Below are 22,357 nucleotides of genomic sequence, written 5' to 3'. Positions count from 1 at the left end.
ATAGATTCATACAGCAGGTAAATGGAGATGGAAAAAAAATCTAATTTTCACCCCCTATACATCGGCTTTATACATCTCTATCTACCTGTCTATCTATATATATATCTTTCTATCTATCTAGTTGTCTGTCTATCTATCAATTTATTTATATGTGTGCATATTTATGTGTAGATGCACTTGTGTCTATGTGTGTGTGTGCATGTATTTTGTAAATAATAAAAACAAGTGAATTACTAAGTTAATATTAAAATGTATAGACTTCCCAAGAGACATAGAAATCTTTAATGTTAAGTATCACATCGGTCTAATGTACCTATCTCCATAAAAATGTGCAAATATCCAGCTGCGTAGTGAAGTACTGTATCATATCACTGTAATTTGATATTTGTTCTAAACATTGGCAGATCATGACCATTGTAACAGTCTGGCAGCTGATTTAGAATATTAAAGTGTTGTTGCGCCATTTCCTGCAGTCTAGTGGTACAAAGTTTGATTCCCTCAGCCTTCATTGGTTAGCTATATGTTGCTGAGCAAGTCACTTATCCAGACACTGTTCATAGGCTGAGTCTGAAAAAGATATATGGAGATCAGTGCTCTACCTTGGAAAACAAATATAAATAAAACAAAAAAAAAATAATTTCATTATCAGTCATAAAATAAGATATGAAAAAAATCAGCTTAAAATAAAGTGCTGAGGTTTATCAATAAGGAGAAGTCATTGAATAGATGTTTGTTAATAAAGACAAGTTACAGAACATCTAAATAACAGATTATGATTATAAGATATGCTTTGTTTTACATACAGTGATTAGTTGTGATTTCTACTGCTAGAAAGTAAGAAGATGAGATTGGCCTATGACTGATTCCTATAAAAGATTACAGAATACAGGATTTCACCATGCACAAATGTGTCACCTTCCTACAGCCCCCACATAAATGGGTATGAGGCTCCAGACTGCCACTTCCTTAATGAATATAAGTTTATAAGAGCAATATTTAAAATCTATCCCAATTTTTGGCCTTTGTCCCACCATTATTTTTGACTTTGTGCAGATTTCTTGTGCTAAGAAGTTGAGAGGTATGGTGTTTTGTTTTGCTTAGAATACAGCTGTTAGCATTTTTTAATTGAAATAAACCATTTTAATTTCTGCTATAATTGTGAAAGAAAAGAAGAAAATTGTATGTATACTGACAGGTTTGAACTGTGTTTATGGTAACTGGGGAGAGACAGCCAAGTAATGGGATATTGGTATGGCTGGCAGGAGCTTGATTCATTACCTTGCACAGGCCCTCAGTTGTGCACATTCCAGATCTGTTGACTCTGGTGGTGTGTCCTGCAACAATATAGCAAAACAGACCACTTGTGCTGTGCTGATGAGGCCATAATAAGGCCGAAACATGCATGCCCACAGCTAATAGGGTTTGGCTTTCTTGGCCTAAATGTGTCCATAGAGACTTAAAAAGGAAAAAGGAAAAAAAAAGTAATTCCCCAGGATTCACTAATCCTCCGTGTAAGACTAGATCAGTCTTATATGGAAACGCCAGTCTAAAAGTAAGACGGCAGCGCGCCATGCATATAAATGAGGACGCGCGGCCTCAACTCTAAGGCTAACATGAAGTGTGCACGAGTGCAGGGGGCGTGTTGGACTGCTGAGCAGTCCAAAAATCTACGCCCCTGCAAGTCTCTTAATCGGGAAATGTCAGTTTACATGAGCGAGTCCACTCAAATGTGTACATACCCAACACTACACTCCCCCACATTCTAAACCCCTGTACAATTATAAAATGTAAAACTTTTATTTTTTTTTATTATTCTCGCTATAGCTGCCCGTATTTGAGTGGGTTGCCCATTGCTTAGCTACAGTTAGCAGTTTAGACATCGAAAAGGATAATAAGAAACTTATATGCAAGCTAAGCAAAATAGCAATAGCATAGTGGTAGAGCCTTCGCACAAAAAGGAGGCATTCCTTGTTTGAGTCCCACCACTCCCCTTTCTATTTTCTGTTGGAAATCTGTATATAAAAATAATTCCTAACATTTATCATTTAAATTTTAGTAAAAAGCATTGAAATAGCCTATGTAGTATTGAATGAATTATATATATATATATATATATATATATATATATATATATATATATATATATATATATATATATATATATATATATATATATATATATATATATATATATATATATATATAAGAAGGTGAAATGGTTATGCATACTGATGGATGCATAAGTAACGTATCATAAGCAATGTGAAGCACTGCTAAGCAAAGTTTACCAGTATTAAGCATATTTAAATGTAATTGCTCGTAGCTGAGCATTGCACAAACTAGCGCAATAGCTTTGTACGGAGCTGCGCATCCCGCAAACTAGCGCGAACAGAACATGCTTGTGCGTAGCTGCACACAGCGCTAACCAGCAAAATGTCGGGCAATGACGTGGAATGTAGAGCAACACTGAGCAACGTAGAGCAATGTAGAGCAACATCGGGCAAAGTTGAGCAAAGTCGGCTAAACACAGCCACACCTCCTAGCCAGTCTGGCCAGTAGTAAAATAAAAAGCAATGACAGGCCTCGATCCCAGGATACTGTGCATCATAATCACAGTACTGAACCACTAAGTCATGACAGCTTTTCATAAGCATGCACTTTCAACACACACATACATATCAATGGAAGTTTACCCATTGCTAAGCAGGTGTGCCTTCAGCTGAGTTTTTTCAAATAAGTGCGGGAAATGATGCATATTTAAGCTCCATAGGCGGGAATACTTGCCATAACTGGTTGTAGCTCCCATCTGCAGGCAGCAATGGCCGGTGCTGGAGTGGGCTCTCATTTTCAAGTGCAACATCGGGGCATTGAGGAATCAAAAGTAATGGTTTGGCTCCTTGTCCATAATCATGAGGATAGAGTCCTGCGGGGCCAGTACCAGGGCACCCAATACAAAGCGGAAGCCTGGGACCATCTAGGTCATGAACTCACCAATGCCACAGGTGTCCCTCGGACAGGTGAGCAGGTCAGACACCACCACGCAGACCTGAAGAGACGCAAGGTGGGTCAACTGGACCAGTGGATCCAGGAGGCCCATGAGATGGAAAATGCCCCACTACTGAGTAAGTAGCCATGGAATTAAGTATGTAAGAATTGCTATTCTTGTGCATACTATGGATTGGTATGTCTCAATATCACTTCATTTACTTCACAGCTGCAGGTGTCGTGCTACGAATCAGCAAGCCTATGCAGAAAGGCTGCTAAGGCTGCGCCACCAGACAGGTTAGTAATTATTCTGCTTGTACTGTTATGTAAAATAAATGAGAGAGCCTGAAAAAAGTGTTTTAACACAATACATAAAGGTATAATAATTCTCTAATAATTATTCTGCATGTACTGTTATATAAAATAAATGAGAGAGCCTCTAGAAAAGTGTTTTAAGTCTTTAATAAAGGTATAATTCCTGGAGTGTGTCTGTGTCATTTTCTTTGATATGTTGTATTCTTGCATTATAGAAATAGTACTGTTGTATTAAGCACTGTTAACACACAGTTGGGTAGGCCCATATAAAGTGGATGAAGGGAGTGCCAGTAGCTTTTAAGCATATTTACAGTCCTCAACTGTTGGTTCATGTATAGGTTAGTCTGGCACATGAGTAGCTTGGTATTGTGTTCCCCAGAAATGTCATTGTGCTGGCAGAAATGTAGGGAGCTGTTAACATATAACTGATAATTTCACCTAAACATATCTAGATAAGTATAGGAAAGTAGAGCTGTCAGTGTACCATCTCAGCAGTAGTGTGTCTGAGCTACTCACAAAATATGTGTCAGTAACATCTGCATCCAGGACAGTTTGTATGTCAGATACAGCCCATGTATATAAAGATATTGCAAAACCCATTTCACAATTTAAGGACAGTTGGCTAGTGTAATAATACATGTAGGGGACATATAACTGAGTTAATAGAAATGTAGTGTAAACTAGAAGGATATATAAGTTGTTAATGGAGCTATCATTTTCCACCCTACTGTATGTGCATAAAAATGCAATTCTATACCTCAATGGGTATGTCTAATTTCAAAACATTTGTTGGGACATATGTCCTATTGATTTATAATATCTGCATTTATTTCAATGCATGTGCTCTGTTCAAATACCACAATATTGGTGGCCTGTTGCCATCAATTAAACCTGCATGCTGTTGTAATGTCCACTGTTGTTCTATATATGCATGTGTCATGCTTGCTGTTCAACTGTTGGAACACTGGTGTGTTGGGTTAATGGGAATACTTCTGCATGCTGTTATAACTAATTGGGAATGCTGTTGACTGTTACTAACCCATATTTTCATTAAATCCTCCTAAACATAGAACGTATGGGAAGGCCAGTCCCAGTGGACCCACCTGTCCCACCTCAGATAGCGACGGCACCTGGCACCAGCAGGTCCGGTGCCCAGCCTGGGACCACCTCATCCATTGGCTCTGTGCCACCTTTGGGTGGAAGCGCGGCAGGGGATGGAGCTTGCCCCTCCCGTACAAGCGTGGGCAGAGGAGGGCCACCTATCAACCTCCAAACGGTCTGGGCTGTGGTGCGTAGGGAGATCGAGCATTCTGTCGCTGATTCTCTACACCAGCTTGAGGCACGAGTGGTGAGACTCACGGGTGAGCCTGCCCCTCCTATGCAGCCCCCAGCACAGCCACCCTCTGGGCTGTGAAGGTGCAGTGGTGACTGCCCATGGGTGGGGATCTCAGTTCCACTGTTGCCATCTGTGGGCTCATGGGCTTGCGATTTCCAAACATCCTTCCCTGTCAATGGTGTTCACCCACCACATGTGTCATATTCCGCCCCTGTATGCATCTTGTTTGTCTTGTCTGTTTACCTCCCCAACCTACCTCCCCAAATATACCTACTTCCCCTACCCCACATTCCACTCTCACCTGAAAAAAAAAAAGGTCAATCTGCTCCCAAAAAAAAATTACGCCCCATACATAGCTGCCCATTTTGCACACATGTCCGCTGGACACATAAACTGATATTTAATTGGCAGTACAACATACTTTGTTGTTGTCACCCCTCTCACAGAGGTTGAAGGTTTCATATTTCCCTCCAAATTTATTGCATATGCACAGCTGTTTCTGTTAAAGAAATGGGCAGCTATGGACCTTTCCTACACCCGTCCTGCACATCCCGAGCTGTTTTCCCTACTTTTTTCCCTCTTTGTGCCCCTTTTTCACCACTTTCCTATCTCCCCATTTTCTTTTCTTTCAAAGAAATGGGTGTGGGGGTTAGCAGGAGTAAGCACTATTAAACAGTAGTTAGCGGGTTTGCGCGTGTCTGTGCTTGTGTGTGCTTAGCTAAGCATTGCTAAGCATCTCCCAAACCCACGCAAACCTGCTTACTACTGCTTAAAAGTGCCTTAGTCATTCTGTATGTCAGGGTCCTTGTTCTGCTCGGCAGCAAAATAAAATATCTGTGTCAGTCTCTAACCCTGGACCTTGTACACACTAGACTGCATGAAGTACCACTAAGCCACGATAGACATACAACAAGTTGGTGCTGAAATAAATATATCATGCATCAGAATGAGTGAATGTAAAGGAAAAATAGGAATGCCATAACACAAATCTTGTTCTGTGGATCTTTACCAGCAGTTGTTGTGGAATTGCATTACATGACTATGATAAGAGAACCAGCCATTCTAGCAGGAAATAATGTTACAGCAGCACTTTACAGCCTCACACAATATCATAGCAGGACAAACACTGGCATATCTGATTAGGGCAGAGGCCATACTTCCCAACTCTGACTAATTCTCTGGGATGTCTCTGATTTTGAAACATATTTTAGCTCTGTCCCTCTGAATCCCTCTGAAAAGTACTCACGTTAAGCAGAAAGGTGGGGAATTTCACTTAATGAATAATGACAATAAGTAAGAGTTAGACACTGCATGTACTTCAGAAAAGGTGTATTAATCCATATGCTCTGGTTCTCTTAAAGTCTCAACTTAATGTCTCTAATATTTTAAAGGCGTACCTCACTTTTCCCTACTTTTCCCTGAGTCTGTTCAAATATGTACATGAGTGTTTGAGAGGCCTGGCAGAGGCAGAAACACACAGGCATGTCAGCTTTTCTGCTGTTACACACTGTGCAAATAGCTTTGTAAGGAGTTCCAGAAGCATACCCTTATGTAGGAGTACAACACTGAAATAACAAAGAATGTAGTCATGTACTGGTAGCAACCAATTGTGACAATGCCATTGTTCCAGTGCTGAAAAGACTAGTGTGGTGCACAGACAAAGAATAACAGGCTAACCTCTTGCTACCATCTGGATAGGTCCACAGTTGGGAGCTATGCAGACAGACTACTTGCCTTGATAAACTAACAGGTACACATCAACTCTTTAAGTCCAGCAAGATAAACTTCACACAATAATACATAATGCTCTCTGTACTTCTGCACCCCTACCCAAATGTACACTATACCTGTGTGTTCAGGGTCTACCAAGGATGTAGGTAGGCATAATCAGTACTGAAATTTGTCCACTTTTCTGGAGCAGCCTGTGTTAATGTCAATTCTAAAAAAGCACAAACTGTTCAGAAGTGAGTAAATTAATATTCACAGTATAGCAGTTCACAAACGGTTCATGTGCCAAAAGAATACATCTCAATAACTACTTTTGTATGGCAGTTAATTGTATAATTAGAAAAGAAAGTACATACTCCCATGTATCTTGTGTTAGCATTTGGAGGGGTGAGTACAATTCTACACTGACAAATGTGTACTGGAAGCAGCAACATTCAGGTCTGAGTACAACATTCAAATCACTGGCTACACCCCTGGCTTCAGATATAAGAACTATACAAACCTTCTGACTTAAACAACGATGCCCACAGCAAACAAGCATGATCCCCATTTTGGAAAGCTGAAAGGGCTACGCCTACCTGGGTTAGCAATTTATAGCATTGGGTTGCTATGACAATGATTACTGCAATTACAACATAGCAGGCTGCATGCAATTAGCAAATGGTGGCCACCAATTGGTGGATAGGCCATCACACGCACATGTGCAAATACCTATAAAAGCAGGCTGTAATTTCTGCCCACAAACTCCATCACTATATTGCAGAGACTGAGAGAGAGAGAGAGAGAGGCAGAGAGAGAGAGAGAGAGACAGTGAAAAGAAAAAGAAAAATGGAAAATAAATAATGCCAACTCATACAAAGGAAAGATATGTAATAGATATGTATTTACTGGCATGTAGTAGATGTTTTTGAAGAGTACTCTACATAATGTGAACCATTCATATGTGGCAGCAGTACGTATCTATGCACAGATGTCCTGCTTAACTACTGCCATGGACAATTCAGTGTGTAGCTGTGTGCAGTGGGACATAATTGTGAAATATGTAGCTCAGCATTAAATGTCAAACATTTGATCCATGTTATCTGTGTTCTGTACAGTAGTGTGGATAATGGCTGTTTGGGGGATTAGCACAAACATTTATATAAACATGGTTGTGACAGAGTAACACATGCATGATAGTCATATTAAAGTTTATCTTAGCATTGGCAACTGCTGTACCAGGCTAGTATGCTAATCTAGCATTTGTAGCTATATATACCCCCTCTAATGTTACTGTGTGTTCACATGTGACACCTGTTCATGTTGCAGCAAGGCCCAACAGTTCAGCTGTGAGGTCCAGGGACTTACAACAGTGTGGACCTTGTGTGTGTATGGCACACACATACGGAGAGATATATATGTGTCATATATATTAACATCTGTATATGTGCATAGAGCAAGGGACATATTGCAACTGTTTGTGAAGGGTGGACATATATATGTTGGTGAAGGTTGTTATGTGCATATGTGTATGTAGGTTTTAGTATGTGACAAACAAGACAGCATACAGTGCTGGTATATGACATGTAGTGGTTAAACACTGTTCTGTGTGTTTTGTTCAGTTTGCAATGTTGCAGCCAGTGAACTGCTAAAGCTACCTGGGCTGAGAACACTTTCAATGTATTTCTCACAAGACTGTGCGATATTATTACATTACTGTATACCTCACATCCTTTGTATAATTGATATTCCCACCATGAAAGGTGGACTGTATATGTGCCTATATGTATATGTATATGTACACTAATGAATGTGTATATGTATATATATATATATATATATATATATATATATATATATATATATATGTGTGTGTATAGAGAGAGGGAGAGAGTCATATATAGTCATACACACCCACATCTACTTGTTGCAATAGATTCTATGTAAAGTTGACTGAGTGTGATGGTCAATGTGTTGGTGAATGTGTCAAATATGTGTATTTGTGGGATAGCTTAGTGGGAAACTGTTTCTGTCATGGTATTATGTGTCCTTGCTTTGATCCCAGCAAAAGCTGTGTATGATGTTGCTAGGCAGATAAAGCACTATGGCATACAGTCTGATGTAGTCCCTTGATGTTAACTGGGGTGTGTCACTGGAGGCTAAAGCACTACATGTATGCTTATTGATTGTTACTGATGTTGAATCCAAATCCTGTATGAACTGTAGTACTACTTGAAACTGTAGGCCTAAACAGCAAAGTATGGTGTATGTCCACATTGCTTGGAACCACTGTTTTGTGTGGTCCCTGTAGTCCTCACAGATTACATTCCTCAGGCTTAAGGTTTTGTAAGTACTGACACACAGTACTGTATGGTACACACGTAAAGTTTATCTGGGTTGCCATACCTTTGTGTCTTGTAATTATGTCTGATGTGTGTGTGGGTATGCCTGTAACATGTCCTCTGTCATATGTGTGTTACAAGATATAACTGCGTATCTAGCAACACTTATAGTTTACTACAGCAGTATGCCACCTATATCCACAATTGTGCACATAATTTGGCCACGGGTTTGCCATCAACAAGTTGTGTGGTATAATGGTAATACTGTAACTGGACTTTACAAACATTGTGATGGATGACATATTTATTTATGCATTCGCTTGATCTATACCTTCTGTGGCTAGGTGGTGCATTGTGTCACATACAGTGTGCCATGTACTGTTGTATAGTCTTATATAGTGATTTTATTTTGTTGCTGTGCAGAACATGGTTTATTATATAGAGTGTGCCAGGCACTTTCAAGCAGTTGTGGGGTGAGCACTGATAAGTGGTATTGAAAGTGTTTAATCTCAGTCAGCTACTAGGTTGCTATATATGACACTGCAGTGATATCTGTACTGTATAATGTTGTGTGCCATATGACTTGCTCAGACATATTTTTTCTTTGTCTTCCAGGGATCATGGCCCACCATTGTAATCCTAGCTACAGTAGTGCTGAGGATGACATTATTACCAGCTCTCTGATTCAGCACTACAGCCTACTATTCTCGAGAACCAGCCAAGACCAGCATGAGCGTACTGCACTGTGGCAAGATGTTGTCCAGAGGATAAATGACATAGGCATGCATAACTGGACATATGAGCAGGTACGCCATCACTGCAGTGATTTACTTAGATATGTCTGGCAGCATGCTTCTGATGTCTGTAGACAACAGCTTGCAACAGGTGGTGGGGTTAACATCCACCCCCCCCTCACCATAGTGGAGGAGCTGCTCCTGAGCCTGGTGGCACCTGCCCAACAACAACAACAGCAGACATTTACCTTGATGGAGGTTGGAGCCACCCAGCAAGAACACATGGAGCATGCAGGTAACATTGCATATCTGTAGACTACTGTTATCTCTATTGGTAGATCATGCATATGTGAGATGTGTACTGTGTAGTTAGAAGATGTGGAGCCTGTTGTTGTACAATACTGATCATTTGGAACATAATCTGTAGGCCTGTGAATGTAAACTGTTGTACTACAGTAAGATTGCAAACCCACAGTAGCAATGCCACAGTTGTCACCACTGACAAACTGTCTCATATCCATGTAGGTACCTCTGGTGTGACAGCAAGGCAGCGGACACATGCTGGTGAGTGTGTTCTACATTTATTATTGCAAATAAAAAGTGCATGTCGTAGTTAAGGTGTAGGTCATGTACACATCTAACACACCTACGCATAATGCATGCTGTGCATGTTTGCCGTGAGACTATGCACATCTCAGTAATGTGATCAGCTGCCTCAAACACATGCAATACACAGACCATCTCAAACACATCTGGCTGCACTGTAGTGACCATTGGATAGCCAGAGTCGATATGTATGCATACAACATACACAACTATGTCATACACAGAACATGTTAACATGCTACACATGAAGTATTCACAAACCCTCTCTAAAGTCACACTTCAATATCCCAAATGTCATCCACACAGCACACATAATATACTTGAGGGGTAGAGGCTTATAATGGGTCAGTGAAACACTCTGCAACACACAACACATTCATGTTAGGCAATGCTCCTTATTGGCCTCCTTACAAACCCATGTAACAACTGGCTGTGAAATGGTGAATGTAGCCATGGTAGTGCAGTTCTGGTACAGCATGATAGGTGCTGGTTTGGGACACATTTGTAGCCTTGAGTGACCACATGATGCTTCATGATGATGACTTTTGGTACTACACCCCATCCAGTTATTGTAACCACAGTACTACACATAGCTTTCATTGCTATACACCTTAATGTTGTGTGTGTGTGCAAACATATGCACCTATAAACAATATGCATACCAATCAACATTTGCACAACCGACACATATATGTCTTGTAATGCTATTGAGTGGCTAGGTCACATGACACACATTGGGTATGTGTGATGTTTAAATATTCAGTTGTGTTTTAGCATGCCATGTCATGGATGACACTGGCATGTCCACAATATGATCTTTACTCACCATAACTACTGTACATTGGCTATGTGGACCAATGGTATTCCATCAGTTATGCATGCACCACTGATCTTGTGTGTATACACATCATGCATGAGCTAAAACTGTGTCCACAATTATTTGCTAAAGACACAGAGGCTCTAATCAGAATTGGATATCTATGTGACACACAGATACACATCCAGCCATGGTATGTATACCTGTGAGTGATGGTGCACAGTACATTAAAGAGTTTCTAATATGTGCACAGCAATGTTGTGTCCATGTATACATTGCGTTCCAGGGGGAGGCCAATCACCAAACAACAAAACACATGCATCAAAGCCATGTATACTGTTAGTAACAAGGACTGTCTACAGTCGCACTGCATGCTGTTGAACAACACATGTCCTGCATGCGGACCTGTGTGATATGACTGTTTGGCTTATAATACTGTACCCCACTATCAACTGCTATTGAGTATGTTCTGAGATTGCTGGTGGTGTGTGTGTGTGTGTGTGTGTGTGTGTGTGTGTGTGTGTGTGTGTGTGTGTGTGTGTGTGTGTGTGTGTGTGTGTGTGTGTGTGTGTGTGTGTGTGTGTGTGTGTGTGTGTGTGTCTGCTTTAGTGAGGAGTGTATTTGTGTGCATGTGTGCATGTGTGCATGTGTTCATGTGTGCATGTGTGCATGTGTGCATGTGTGCATGTTTTCATGAGTTCATGTGTTCATGTGTTCATGTGTTCATGTGTGCATGTGTTTCATGTGTTCATGTGTTCATGTGTGCATGTGTGCATGTGTTCATGTGTGCATGTGTGCATGTGTGCATGAGTGCATGTGAGCATGTGTTCATGTGTTCATGTGTGCATGTGCTCATTTGTTCATGTGTGCATGTGTGCATGTGTTCATGTGTGCATGTGTTCATGTGTTCATGTGTGCATGTGTGCATGTGTTCATATGTTCATGTGTTCATGTGTTATGACATCATGTACAGGTTTTAAAGTGTGTTTCCTGTTTTACTCAATCAGGTGCTGATGTTGGGCTGGTTCAGTGCAACAGGGAACCTGATGTCACTGACACAAATAGTGATAATGAGGATAGGTGTGTTGAGGCACAGGCATGTTTGTCAGGGTCTGCTGTTGGGCCACCAATTGACAATACACAAGTCTCCACCCCATCCATGCAAACAGTCATACTGCCTGTACATCCATCATCACCAATGCCCTTAGCAGAGGGACAGTGTACAGTTGGCAATGGCCAGGACAGTGTGGTATCTATGGCACATGCATCAGGACACAGCAGCCATAGCCAGATGTCTGGAACAGTACCACATAGGCAGATGTCCAGGGGTTCTCATCAGAGCACTGCTGGTCATCATGCCCCTGGCAGACGTCCCACAACTCTTATGACCACATGCATGTTCCAGGCTGTCATGGAGGCACAGGCACGTATGGAGTGGTACACCAGACAGGGACTAAGGGCGCAGAGGGCTCATAACACCTCTTTAAATGACAGTGTCCGTGACCTAGCAGGTGCCATCCATAATTACACTGAGGTCATTGATAGACGTTGGGATGAGACATTAGATGTCCTCCACAATGTCATGTCCATGTATCAGGACAGTGCGGGACAGTTGAGACGTCGACGTGAATGTATGCCAGCAACATCATCAGCTGGCAGTCGCCATAGACGTCCATCAAGTCATAGCCACTCCCGTAGTGACAGTACCAGCCCCAGCAATGTTGGGGGTGGGCTGTCCATAGACCATCCTAGAAGACCACATGCACATGGCTCTGGCAAGTCCCAGCAGAGACGTGGATCCAGTGTACATATGTCAACCTCTGAGGATAGTACCCAGTCTGGATTAGTACCCAATACTGTCTGTAGCACCCCTGCCAGGCACAGGTCCCATATCCATGGCCAGAGACGGTGATCTGTAAAGCCTGCCTGGTACAGTCTGTAGCTGTCCCACAAACCCCCATATATGGCAGCCACATGGTGGAACTGTGTGCATGCAGACACACACACATAAACCAGACACCTAGGGCAAATACATACCCGCACACATTACATCCACAATGGCCCATAACAGTACTCTTGGCTCTCACACACACACTCACACACACACATGTCAATTGTATGGCTCAATGTAGGCCTGTGGCAAACCAGCAACACACACTGTGCATATGATGAAACCTGTGCCACCTCCTGTCATCTGTAACATTGATGCAGGAACAGGCTAACATGGTACTGATGCACAGGGTGACATTATAACAGAATATCAATGTTAGCATGTTGTCAGCAGTAAAGTGTAATGATATCCTTGAAGGTGTAGCTGAGCAGGCATGATGCATTAAAGCTATAATTATCAATGTAGTATTGTTTACACCAGTGTTTATTCCAATTGTGTATTGTCTGCCCATGTGCCACTTGGCAGATGTGTGTAGTTTTGTCAGCATGTGTTAGAGTGTGGACAGTAAGTGTGGGATGTGTGCAGCCCAGATTTGCAGGTGTACATTTGTGAACATGGTTGAGGTGCACTGTCTGCATGTACATGCATATTGGACACATGGGCAAGGTGACATGCCCTGTATTAGACAGTGTTAACACTCCATAGTTTCTATTGGTGGCCAGTATGCATTGTACTACACACATTTTGGAACTTGAGTACACGTGTGTGTATGACATGGTTTGACACTGTGCTGTAGGTGATACTGTTACTATCTGTCATTGGTTTGCATTCTGGTAGTATACATAACCTCAACAGCCTGACCATAAACAATTGTTAGATGATGTCTTGACAACTGACACACAGATGTAGGACACACAGTAACATTGCAGCCTTCAAGTACTATTCTATGCCAGTAACCAGTGGTATTCACCTGCACTCAGTCCTGGGACCACTCCTGTTTGGCATATAGCTTTCTTAGGTACAAGCAAACACAGTAGGGATATGTCTGGCCACGTTTCGAAATGCATACTGTGGTCTATAATGCATTCTCCAGATGACACACACATCCACCAAAAGGGTATGATACAGACAGATACCTGGTGTCAAACCCATGCTGTAAAGCTATAAGCCAAATAAAGCATAGTCACCCACTTTTACAAAACCTATCCCTAGAGTACCACATAAGTAGTAGCCCCCAAAATGTTGAACAGGTACCGATGTATACATAGATCCATGTGTTACGTCATCTCTACTTTGATAATCACATTTCCAAATGGTTTTGGAAATCCCTCTGTGGATCACATAAGCAATAAGGGGTCTGTATGCATATCCACAAAGGTTGTTGCACACCTATAATAAATAGCCATCTTTGACAGACTTTGCTGCTTTTGAACAGGTTTCAAATATGCCTCAAGCATAAACCCTCACTCACACTATTCAACAGAAACTGTAATGAGTGTATGTAAAACGGATGACGTAGGCCAGGGACCACTGCAGTGGCTAGGTTTGTCACAAGCATACAGATGTGACCTAAGGTCTGGAAAGCAGCAGCACACTCTGGCAAAGATAACAGATGTGTTCATGGAGAAAGCAGGATTCCCACCTATGAAATAATTGAGGTCACATGTATGTATATGTATTTGCCACACAGCTACCTGACGTGTAATTCACATACTGTTGTCATTGTGATATGTCATACAGTAGTAAAAGCAAAACCCACATCCTATTGACCAACAGTGCCATACACGTGGAGCCCACACACCAAGTGCAGGATTCAAACCCCTACTTAACTGCTTTATGATACTAGAGGAGGAAGCATTAACACAACGCGCTATACACATTACCGGGAGCTCTCCATTCCACAAGTATATTTGTAGGATGGTGACATCATCAGACTTGACAAAGATGAGTATACCACTTTTAAGGTGTTTCAGTAGACTTCAAAAAGGATGCTTTTCTCCAAGGAGACACACACGCACATACAGTTGGCAAGTGCAGGACTCAAACCCCTACCTAACTATTTTATGATACTAGAGCAGTACGCATTAATACAACACGCTACACACATTACTGGGAAGTTTGCCATTCCACAGGTATATTTGTAGGATGGTGACATCATCAGACTTGACAAAGATGAGTATACCACTGTTTCAGTAGTCATCAAAAAGGATGCTCTTCTCTAAGGAGAGGCACACACACTCTCATACAGTTGGCAAGTGCAGGACTCAAACCCCTCCCTAACTACTTTATGATACTAGAGCAACACACATTAATATGACGCACTACACACATTACTGGGAAGTTTTCCTTTCCACAGGTATATTTGTAGGATGGTGACATCATCAGACTTGACAAAGATAAGTATACCACTTTTAAGGTGCTTTACTATTCTCCAAAAAGGTTGCTCCTCTCCAAGGAAACATACACTCTCATACAATTGTCAAGTGCAGGATTCAAACCCCTGCCTAACTACTTTTGTATACTAGAAGAGTACACATTAACATGACACGCTATACACATTACTGGGAGTTCTTCTTTCCACAGGTATATTTGTAGGATGATGACATCATCAGACTTGACAAAGATAAGTATACCACTTTTAAGGTGGTTTAGTAGTCTCCAAACAGGCTGCTCCTCTTCAAGGAGACACACACACACTCTCATCCAGTTGTCAAGTGCAGGATTCAAACCCCTACCCAACTACTTGATGATACTACAGCAGTACACATTTACGTGACACGCTATACACATATATTTGTAGGATGGTGACATCATCAGACTACACAAAGTGGGTTACATTAGATGGGCTACATAGAAGGAATTTCTAAACACTTTGGCAATGTGATCATCAAAGGAGAGTTTACTATCTACCTGGGTCCCTAGGGCCATAATTATATCGTCCATACATAATGGATTACCACCTATGTGGTAATTTGTCTGCACTTTATTTTATCCAAAGGGGATGACTATGCATTGTTTTGGCATTCTGCTTGAGGGCATTGTTTTGACACCAGATATCTGTCTCTGTAAGACCCTTCTGGAGGATGTCTGTGACAGCCGCAGAGTCGATTATGGACCACAGTTAGCAGTCATCTGCAAACCTGTTCAGCCATACTCCTCCCATGCTTGCCTGTACCTCTGAGCAGTATTTACTGAACAGGTGGGGTCCCAGGACCAATACCTGTGGGATGCCATTTGTGACTGGTTTAGAGTCGGACATGGCACCCGTAACTCTGAACATGTGTGTTTGATCTGTGAGCCAGTTGGCCACCCATCCCGTGACATAGGTGTTAATGTTCAAGTTGGTAAGCTTGTCCATGATGCCAGAGTGGGGAATGGTATCAAAGGCCTTAGTGAGGTCCAGGTGGATTGTGTGGACTACTTTCACCTCCATCTGTGTCCTTAGTAACTGTTTCAAATAAGTCAACTAGGTTTAGGAGGCAGGATCTGCCTTTAATAAAGCCAAGTTGGGTAGAGTCCAGTGTCTGGAGGTTTCCAATGTTTCTGTTGATGGGTTCCATGATAATTTGCCCCATAGCTTTGCAGACTAGGCTGAGTAGGCCTATAGGGCAATAGTTTCCAGGTTCTGTTGTGGCACCACCTTTGTGGAGCTGGATGACTGTTGCTGTATGCCATTCTTTGGGTACATAGCCTGTGCTAAGGTTGAGTCTGGACAGTGAATGTAGGTAAGGGTGTAGTTCCTTTTGGGGCTGGTGTAAGACACAGCCTGGGACACCATCCAGTCCCATTGATGCTGTGTTCTTAGCTTTGGAGAGGGCTGTTTTTACCAGCATGTCCATGAAGTCTGGGGCTCTGCATTCTTCTGGGATGGACACAGGCCCTTTTAGGGGTGATGGGGGGTTTGCACTGAACTTGTCCGCCAGGATGTGGGCAATGTCAGTTGGTTCAGTGTATTTTTTGCCATTTTGCAGTAGATGACAGCATATTTGAGAGTTGCCAACTAAATGTTTGGTATAGCTAACGAAGGCTTTGTGGTTGTTATTCTTACATTCCTTGGCAATTTGTCTTTAGAAACTGGCCTTGGATTATTTTATGAGCGATCATTGTTTCTTCCTAATAATGATCAGTGATGCCTTTCCTTTTGTGAAGTTTGGTCTAGCATGTGTTCGTTTCCTCCTTCTGTTGTATAGCTTATTTATGGGCAATGACCACCAGATTGGTTTCTTGTTTTTGGAGGAGTGCGTCTTGGTTTTAGTTGGGATGTCTCGATCCATGCATCCCTGTAGATGCTCATAGAATGCACTTGTAAATGATTCTGCAGATTGTATAGCATTATCGTATAGCAAGGGGGCTTTGGAACTTTCCACTTTGGTCTTGAGAAATGTGCAGTTTGCTTTTGAAAATTTCTTCACAGTGGTTTCCTTGCCTGGGGGGGGGGGGTGTCGATGTCCAGTGTGATTACTTTATTATCTGATATTACCAGCGAGGGGTTTATCTCTGTTGTGGAACACTGGTACCCCATGTTGGTGATGATCAGGTCCGGTATGTTGTCACCTCTAGTGGATGTGGTGACCAGCTGTTCCAGGGTGTTTGAGTTTTTAAACTCTAGGAAGCATTGGGCATAGGACGTTGTACATGAGTAATTCTCCCAGTCAATGTTTGGGTAGTTGTAATCTCCTCATATACTGGTGTTTGGTAGGACCTTTATATTTTCCATTGTCTCAGGAATACTGATTGAGGTTCCTGAGACAAGGCAGGTGATCTGTAGCAGGCTACAATCTGATAAGCAGCTTTGCCCAATGTTAGTTGCACTTGCATGGTCTCTAAGGCCTCATGCTGTGCCACTAACCTTAAGGTGTGGGTATCCATAAGGTAAATGGATACACCCCTTCCTTTTGTATTTCACTCTGGGTTTTGGGGCTGAAGATCAGAGGGATTGTGAGTGTTTTACATGGAGCATGTCCAACAGCTCTGTGTTTGACATAGCTTTGTATGTTAGGCAGAGATCACCTCTGAGTAGGCGATATGCGAGAGAGTATAGCTGGAGCATTTTGAGACAGTCTGTGTATGGCATGTATTTTAGGCCACTAATGCTCTTTGTGAAGTATTTCTGCAGGCTTTCCAATTGTTGTATATGTCTTGTGAGGTACATAGCAAAAGGAGCGTTGTACTCTATTATGGATCTAGTGAGTGATGAGTAGAGGGGAACAATGTCCTCTTCTATTCTGCATGAGACACCATTTGTGATGAAGTGTGCCACATAGAAGGATTTCCTGACTACTGTGGGGATGCGATTATCACAGGTGTGTCCACTGTCCACCTGTGACCCAAGGTCTCTTATCAAACTTTCAGTGTTAAGTATACTACTGCCTATGTTGTAGTTCATGGCTACAGAGTTTTTACCAAAGGGGATGACAATGCACTTTTTGGCATTGAGCTTGAGGCCATGGCTTTGACACCAGGCATCTGTCTCAGTGAGGCCCTTTTGTACGATGTCCACATCTTTAGTAGTTTCAATTATGGCTCCTAGTTTGCAGTCATCTGGAAACTTCATTAGCCACAGACCTTCCATGTTAAAGTTTACTTCAGGGAAGTAGATACCAAACAGGACAGGATCCAGGACTGAACCCTGTGGTACTGCACTTGTTACTGGTCCAAAGTCGTACTTGGAGTCTGCTACTTTCACAGTGTGTGTTCTGTCAGTGAGCCAGTTGGCAACCCATCTTGTGGCATAGCAATTTATACCTAGTTTAGTGGGTTTATCTCTAATTCCAGAGTGGGGGATGGTGTTGAAAGCCATGGCAAGATCTACATAGGCTGTGTGAACCACCTTACCCTTGTCTACGGTTCTGGTGACTGCTTCAGTGATGTCTATCAGGTTTAGGAGACATGATCTGCATTTTACAAACCCAACATGGTTGTGGTCCAGAGTTTGGAGATTACCAATGTCTTTTTTTATAAGTTATATGATGATACATTCCATGGCCTTGCAGAGCAGGCTCATCAGGCTAATGGGACACTAGTTCCTGGGGTCCGTGGTGTCGCCACCCTTGTGTAGTGGGATAACCATCACTGTGTGCCATTCAGCAGGCACAGAGCCTGAGGTGAGGCTATGACTGAACATGGTACATCGGTGTGGTGCCTGTTCATTCTGTAGCTTGTGTAAAACATGGCCTGGGAAGTTATCTGGTCTCATGGATGCTGTGTTCCTGGCTTTGGAGTGTTTTTTACTTGTGCAGCTATGATGACAATAACTTTGCAGTCTTCCATTATAGAGATGTGATCTTTCATGGGTGAGAGGGGGGTAAAGTTAGTACTGATCCTATCTGCCAGGATGTTGACAATATCAGTTGGGTCTGTATATTTAGTGCCATTGTGCTGTAACTCAGAACAGATCTGAGTGTTGCCACTTAGATTCTTGACATAGCTATAGAATGCTTTGTGGTTGTCTTTAGAATCAGTGTCAATTTTGTTTTCATAACTAGCTTTGGAGGATTTTATCAGGGATCGCAGCTTCTTACTGATGTTGACCATGGAGCTCCTCCACTCATGGGATTTTACCCTCTTTTGCAACATTTTCTTCTTTCTATTGTGCAGTTTGTTTATGGCAGGGGAACACCAGATTGGCTTCCTTTTCTTGGAGGATAGCTTCTGGGTTCTGTTTGGGATACCATGATGCATGCAGTCATGTAAGTGCTTATAAAGTGCAATTGGGAAGGATTCAGTAGTCATAGCTGTATTGTCCATCTGTATGGGTGTCCTGCAGTTCAGCACTTCTGTCTTAGGAAGCATGAAGTTGGCTTTGGAGACATTTTTAACATGGTTTCCTTAATGGGGGTGTGGGCCCAGAATGTGGATATGTATGGTAATTAGCTTATGGTCAGATGGGACCAATGAAGCGCTGACTTCAGGTGTGGAACACCGGTCACACAGGACAAACCCAGCCCCATAACCAACACAAATAACCACAAAGTGAGCTAAATGCTACTCATTGCCAGAAGTCTCAGCCTCCAGATGCACACACTCAAGGCACTTCTCATTATGGAGGATATTAATGTCTGTGCAGTAACAGAAACCTAGTTCAAGGCTCCAGACAGCACACCAGCACTACCAGGATACTACTCATTCCATACCTTCCAGCATCAGAACCTGAATCATAGTACATAGGGTGAGGATGTATCCATATTCATCAAGGATACCTACACCTCTCTCTACATGCTCTCTACAGGATATGTACCCATAGAATGTTGCACAGCAACGTTCTTCACACTCCACAGGGGTGGGTCCACAAAAATCCCTTGGCATTCATACTCTATGAGCCTGATGAGTGTGTTCTGCAAGGCGATGGAGCCAATCATAATGGAAGTCAACAATACAGAGATTGGGAACCTTCACACAGTTGAGCACACCCAGTTTGGCTTCGTCAAATGCAGACCATGCCTCATGAACTGGAAGGATTTCTTTGATAGTTACCCAGGCTACAGATGATTGAAATGAGCACAACACAGCCTACCTATACCTCGCTAAGGCCTTTGACACCATTCCCCAGTCAGGTATCATAGATGAAATTACCAATCTGGCCATTAATCCATACATCACAAGATGGATTGCAAACTGGCTCACAGATAGATCCCACACATTAAGAGTTGCTGGCTACATGTCAGACTCTACACCAGTAACAACTGGTGTCCCCCAGGGTTCAGTCCTGGGGTCTCTCCTGTTTGGTATAGACTTCTCAAATGTACATGCCAACACAGGAGTATTGTGGTTGACTAAGTTTGCTGGGAACTGTAAAGTGTTTGCCATAATAGATTCCCTGGATGACAGACATTCTCCAGAAGTGACTCTATGAGACAGATGTGTGGTGTCAGAATCATGGCCTCACGCTCACTGTGGAGGAATGCATAGTGATCCTCTTTGTTGAAAACAAAATACCCACAAACTACCACATAAGTGTTACCCCCTTAAAAATGACAAGGTGATAAGGAATCTGGGGACACAAGTAGATAGTCATCTTTCCTTTGACAATCATGTTGCCAAAGTGATTGGGAGATCCTATGTGGCCCACCTAATGAACAAAGGGTTTGCATCAGGATCCAAAGAGGTAGTGTTGGCACTCTACTCTTACGTCATCAGACTCATCATTGAGTACAGTGCACCATTTTGGATGTACTCGACTTAGCATATCCAGCAGCTCTGGAGACCACATAGGTACCTCACCAAGAGGATTACTGGCCTCAAACAGTTGTGTTATGCAACACAACTGGTAAAACTAAATCTGTTCTTAGTTGCGTACCGCCTACTCAGAGGCACACTCTGCCTAACATACAGAGCCATGTCCAGCACATAACTGTTGAACATGCTCCATCTACAGATAACAACATTGAGTTGCCCTACACATTCCAGGGATATGAACCTCATCACAACAATGAATACAACATGCTGGTGGGATAGAGTACCATCCCAGATACTTGCCTTACTGTGGAACAGATTCCCAATGTACATCAGACAGAACCCCTCGCTGACAATCTTCAATTGGAACCTTGATGAGTGGATGGGAAACAGACAATTCATGCCAGGCATCACATCAGCAGCCCCACTAGAAAGGGGCTTAGGGTACTAACTATTAGAACTAGGCCTTGGGAGACTACCCAATGGTGTTGTGAAAGCTGCACAACTTGAGTAGGCTGATATATGTCTTCGTGGAGATAGTCTACTACATACCTATGAACCTATGTGACAGGTACATGTCTACAGATAGTAGATGTGTACTTCATTGTACAGCCATGTTGTACAGCAGGCACATGGACCACATACATTGTAATGCTTACAGATACTGGTGGCTGTTATGTACAGTGAGAGAGATGTACACCTCATGTCTTTCATGCCATTGGGATGTGTGCTGGGTGGGACAGTCCTGGATGGCTCTCTGTCATGGTCACCCTCTTACACACATCTCTGCCCATCCATCTTTGGCTTATTATACTGTGTTCCCCCTACATATATATATATATATATATATATATATATATATATATATATATATATATATATATATATATATAGGTACATAGGTATGTAATAGGCTATCTGCCTGAAGGCATATATTAGTATGGCCAGAGTGTGCAGCTATCACCACCCATGGAGTTAGCTCCCTAGGCCTCTGTGTAGTAGAGCTGATGAAGTGATCCACGGTGTGACAGTTCAGTTTCACATACACTCAACAAGGCTCCTCTGGAAAAGTGTCAGTGAGGGTCTTGGCTTAATGTCGGTTGGGAGCTTGTTCCACAGCAAGGGAAGTCTGTGAGTTAGTAATGTATCCCTCCAACATGTTCTATTTAATGTTGTGATGATGATATCCATAGAGCATGTGGTACAGTGAGCTTGGGTTTACTTCAGATAGCGCATGTACATCAGTTCTGCATTGGACATGGACCTGTCTGTTGGGCAGAGATCTCCTGAGTAGACAGTATGCAACAGAGTACAGATTGAGTTAAATTAAGTCTTGTTGCATGGGGCAACTGTTTGAGGCCAGTAATCCTCTTGTTGAGGTACTTCAGTGGTCTTTCCAGCTGCTGAAGGTGCCTAGACAGATTCATCGCAAGTGTGTTGTGGTACTCTCTG

Source organism: Protopterus annectens, chromosome 2.part1 (genome assembly GCF_019279795.1).
Source record: "Protopterus annectens isolate FY-2018-M chromosome 2.part1, PAN1.0, whole genome shotgun sequence".
Lineage (NCBI taxonomy): Eukaryota > Metazoa > Chordata > Ceratodontiformes > Protopteridae > Protopterus > Protopterus annectens.
Note: the sequence above shows the minus strand (reverse complement) of the source record.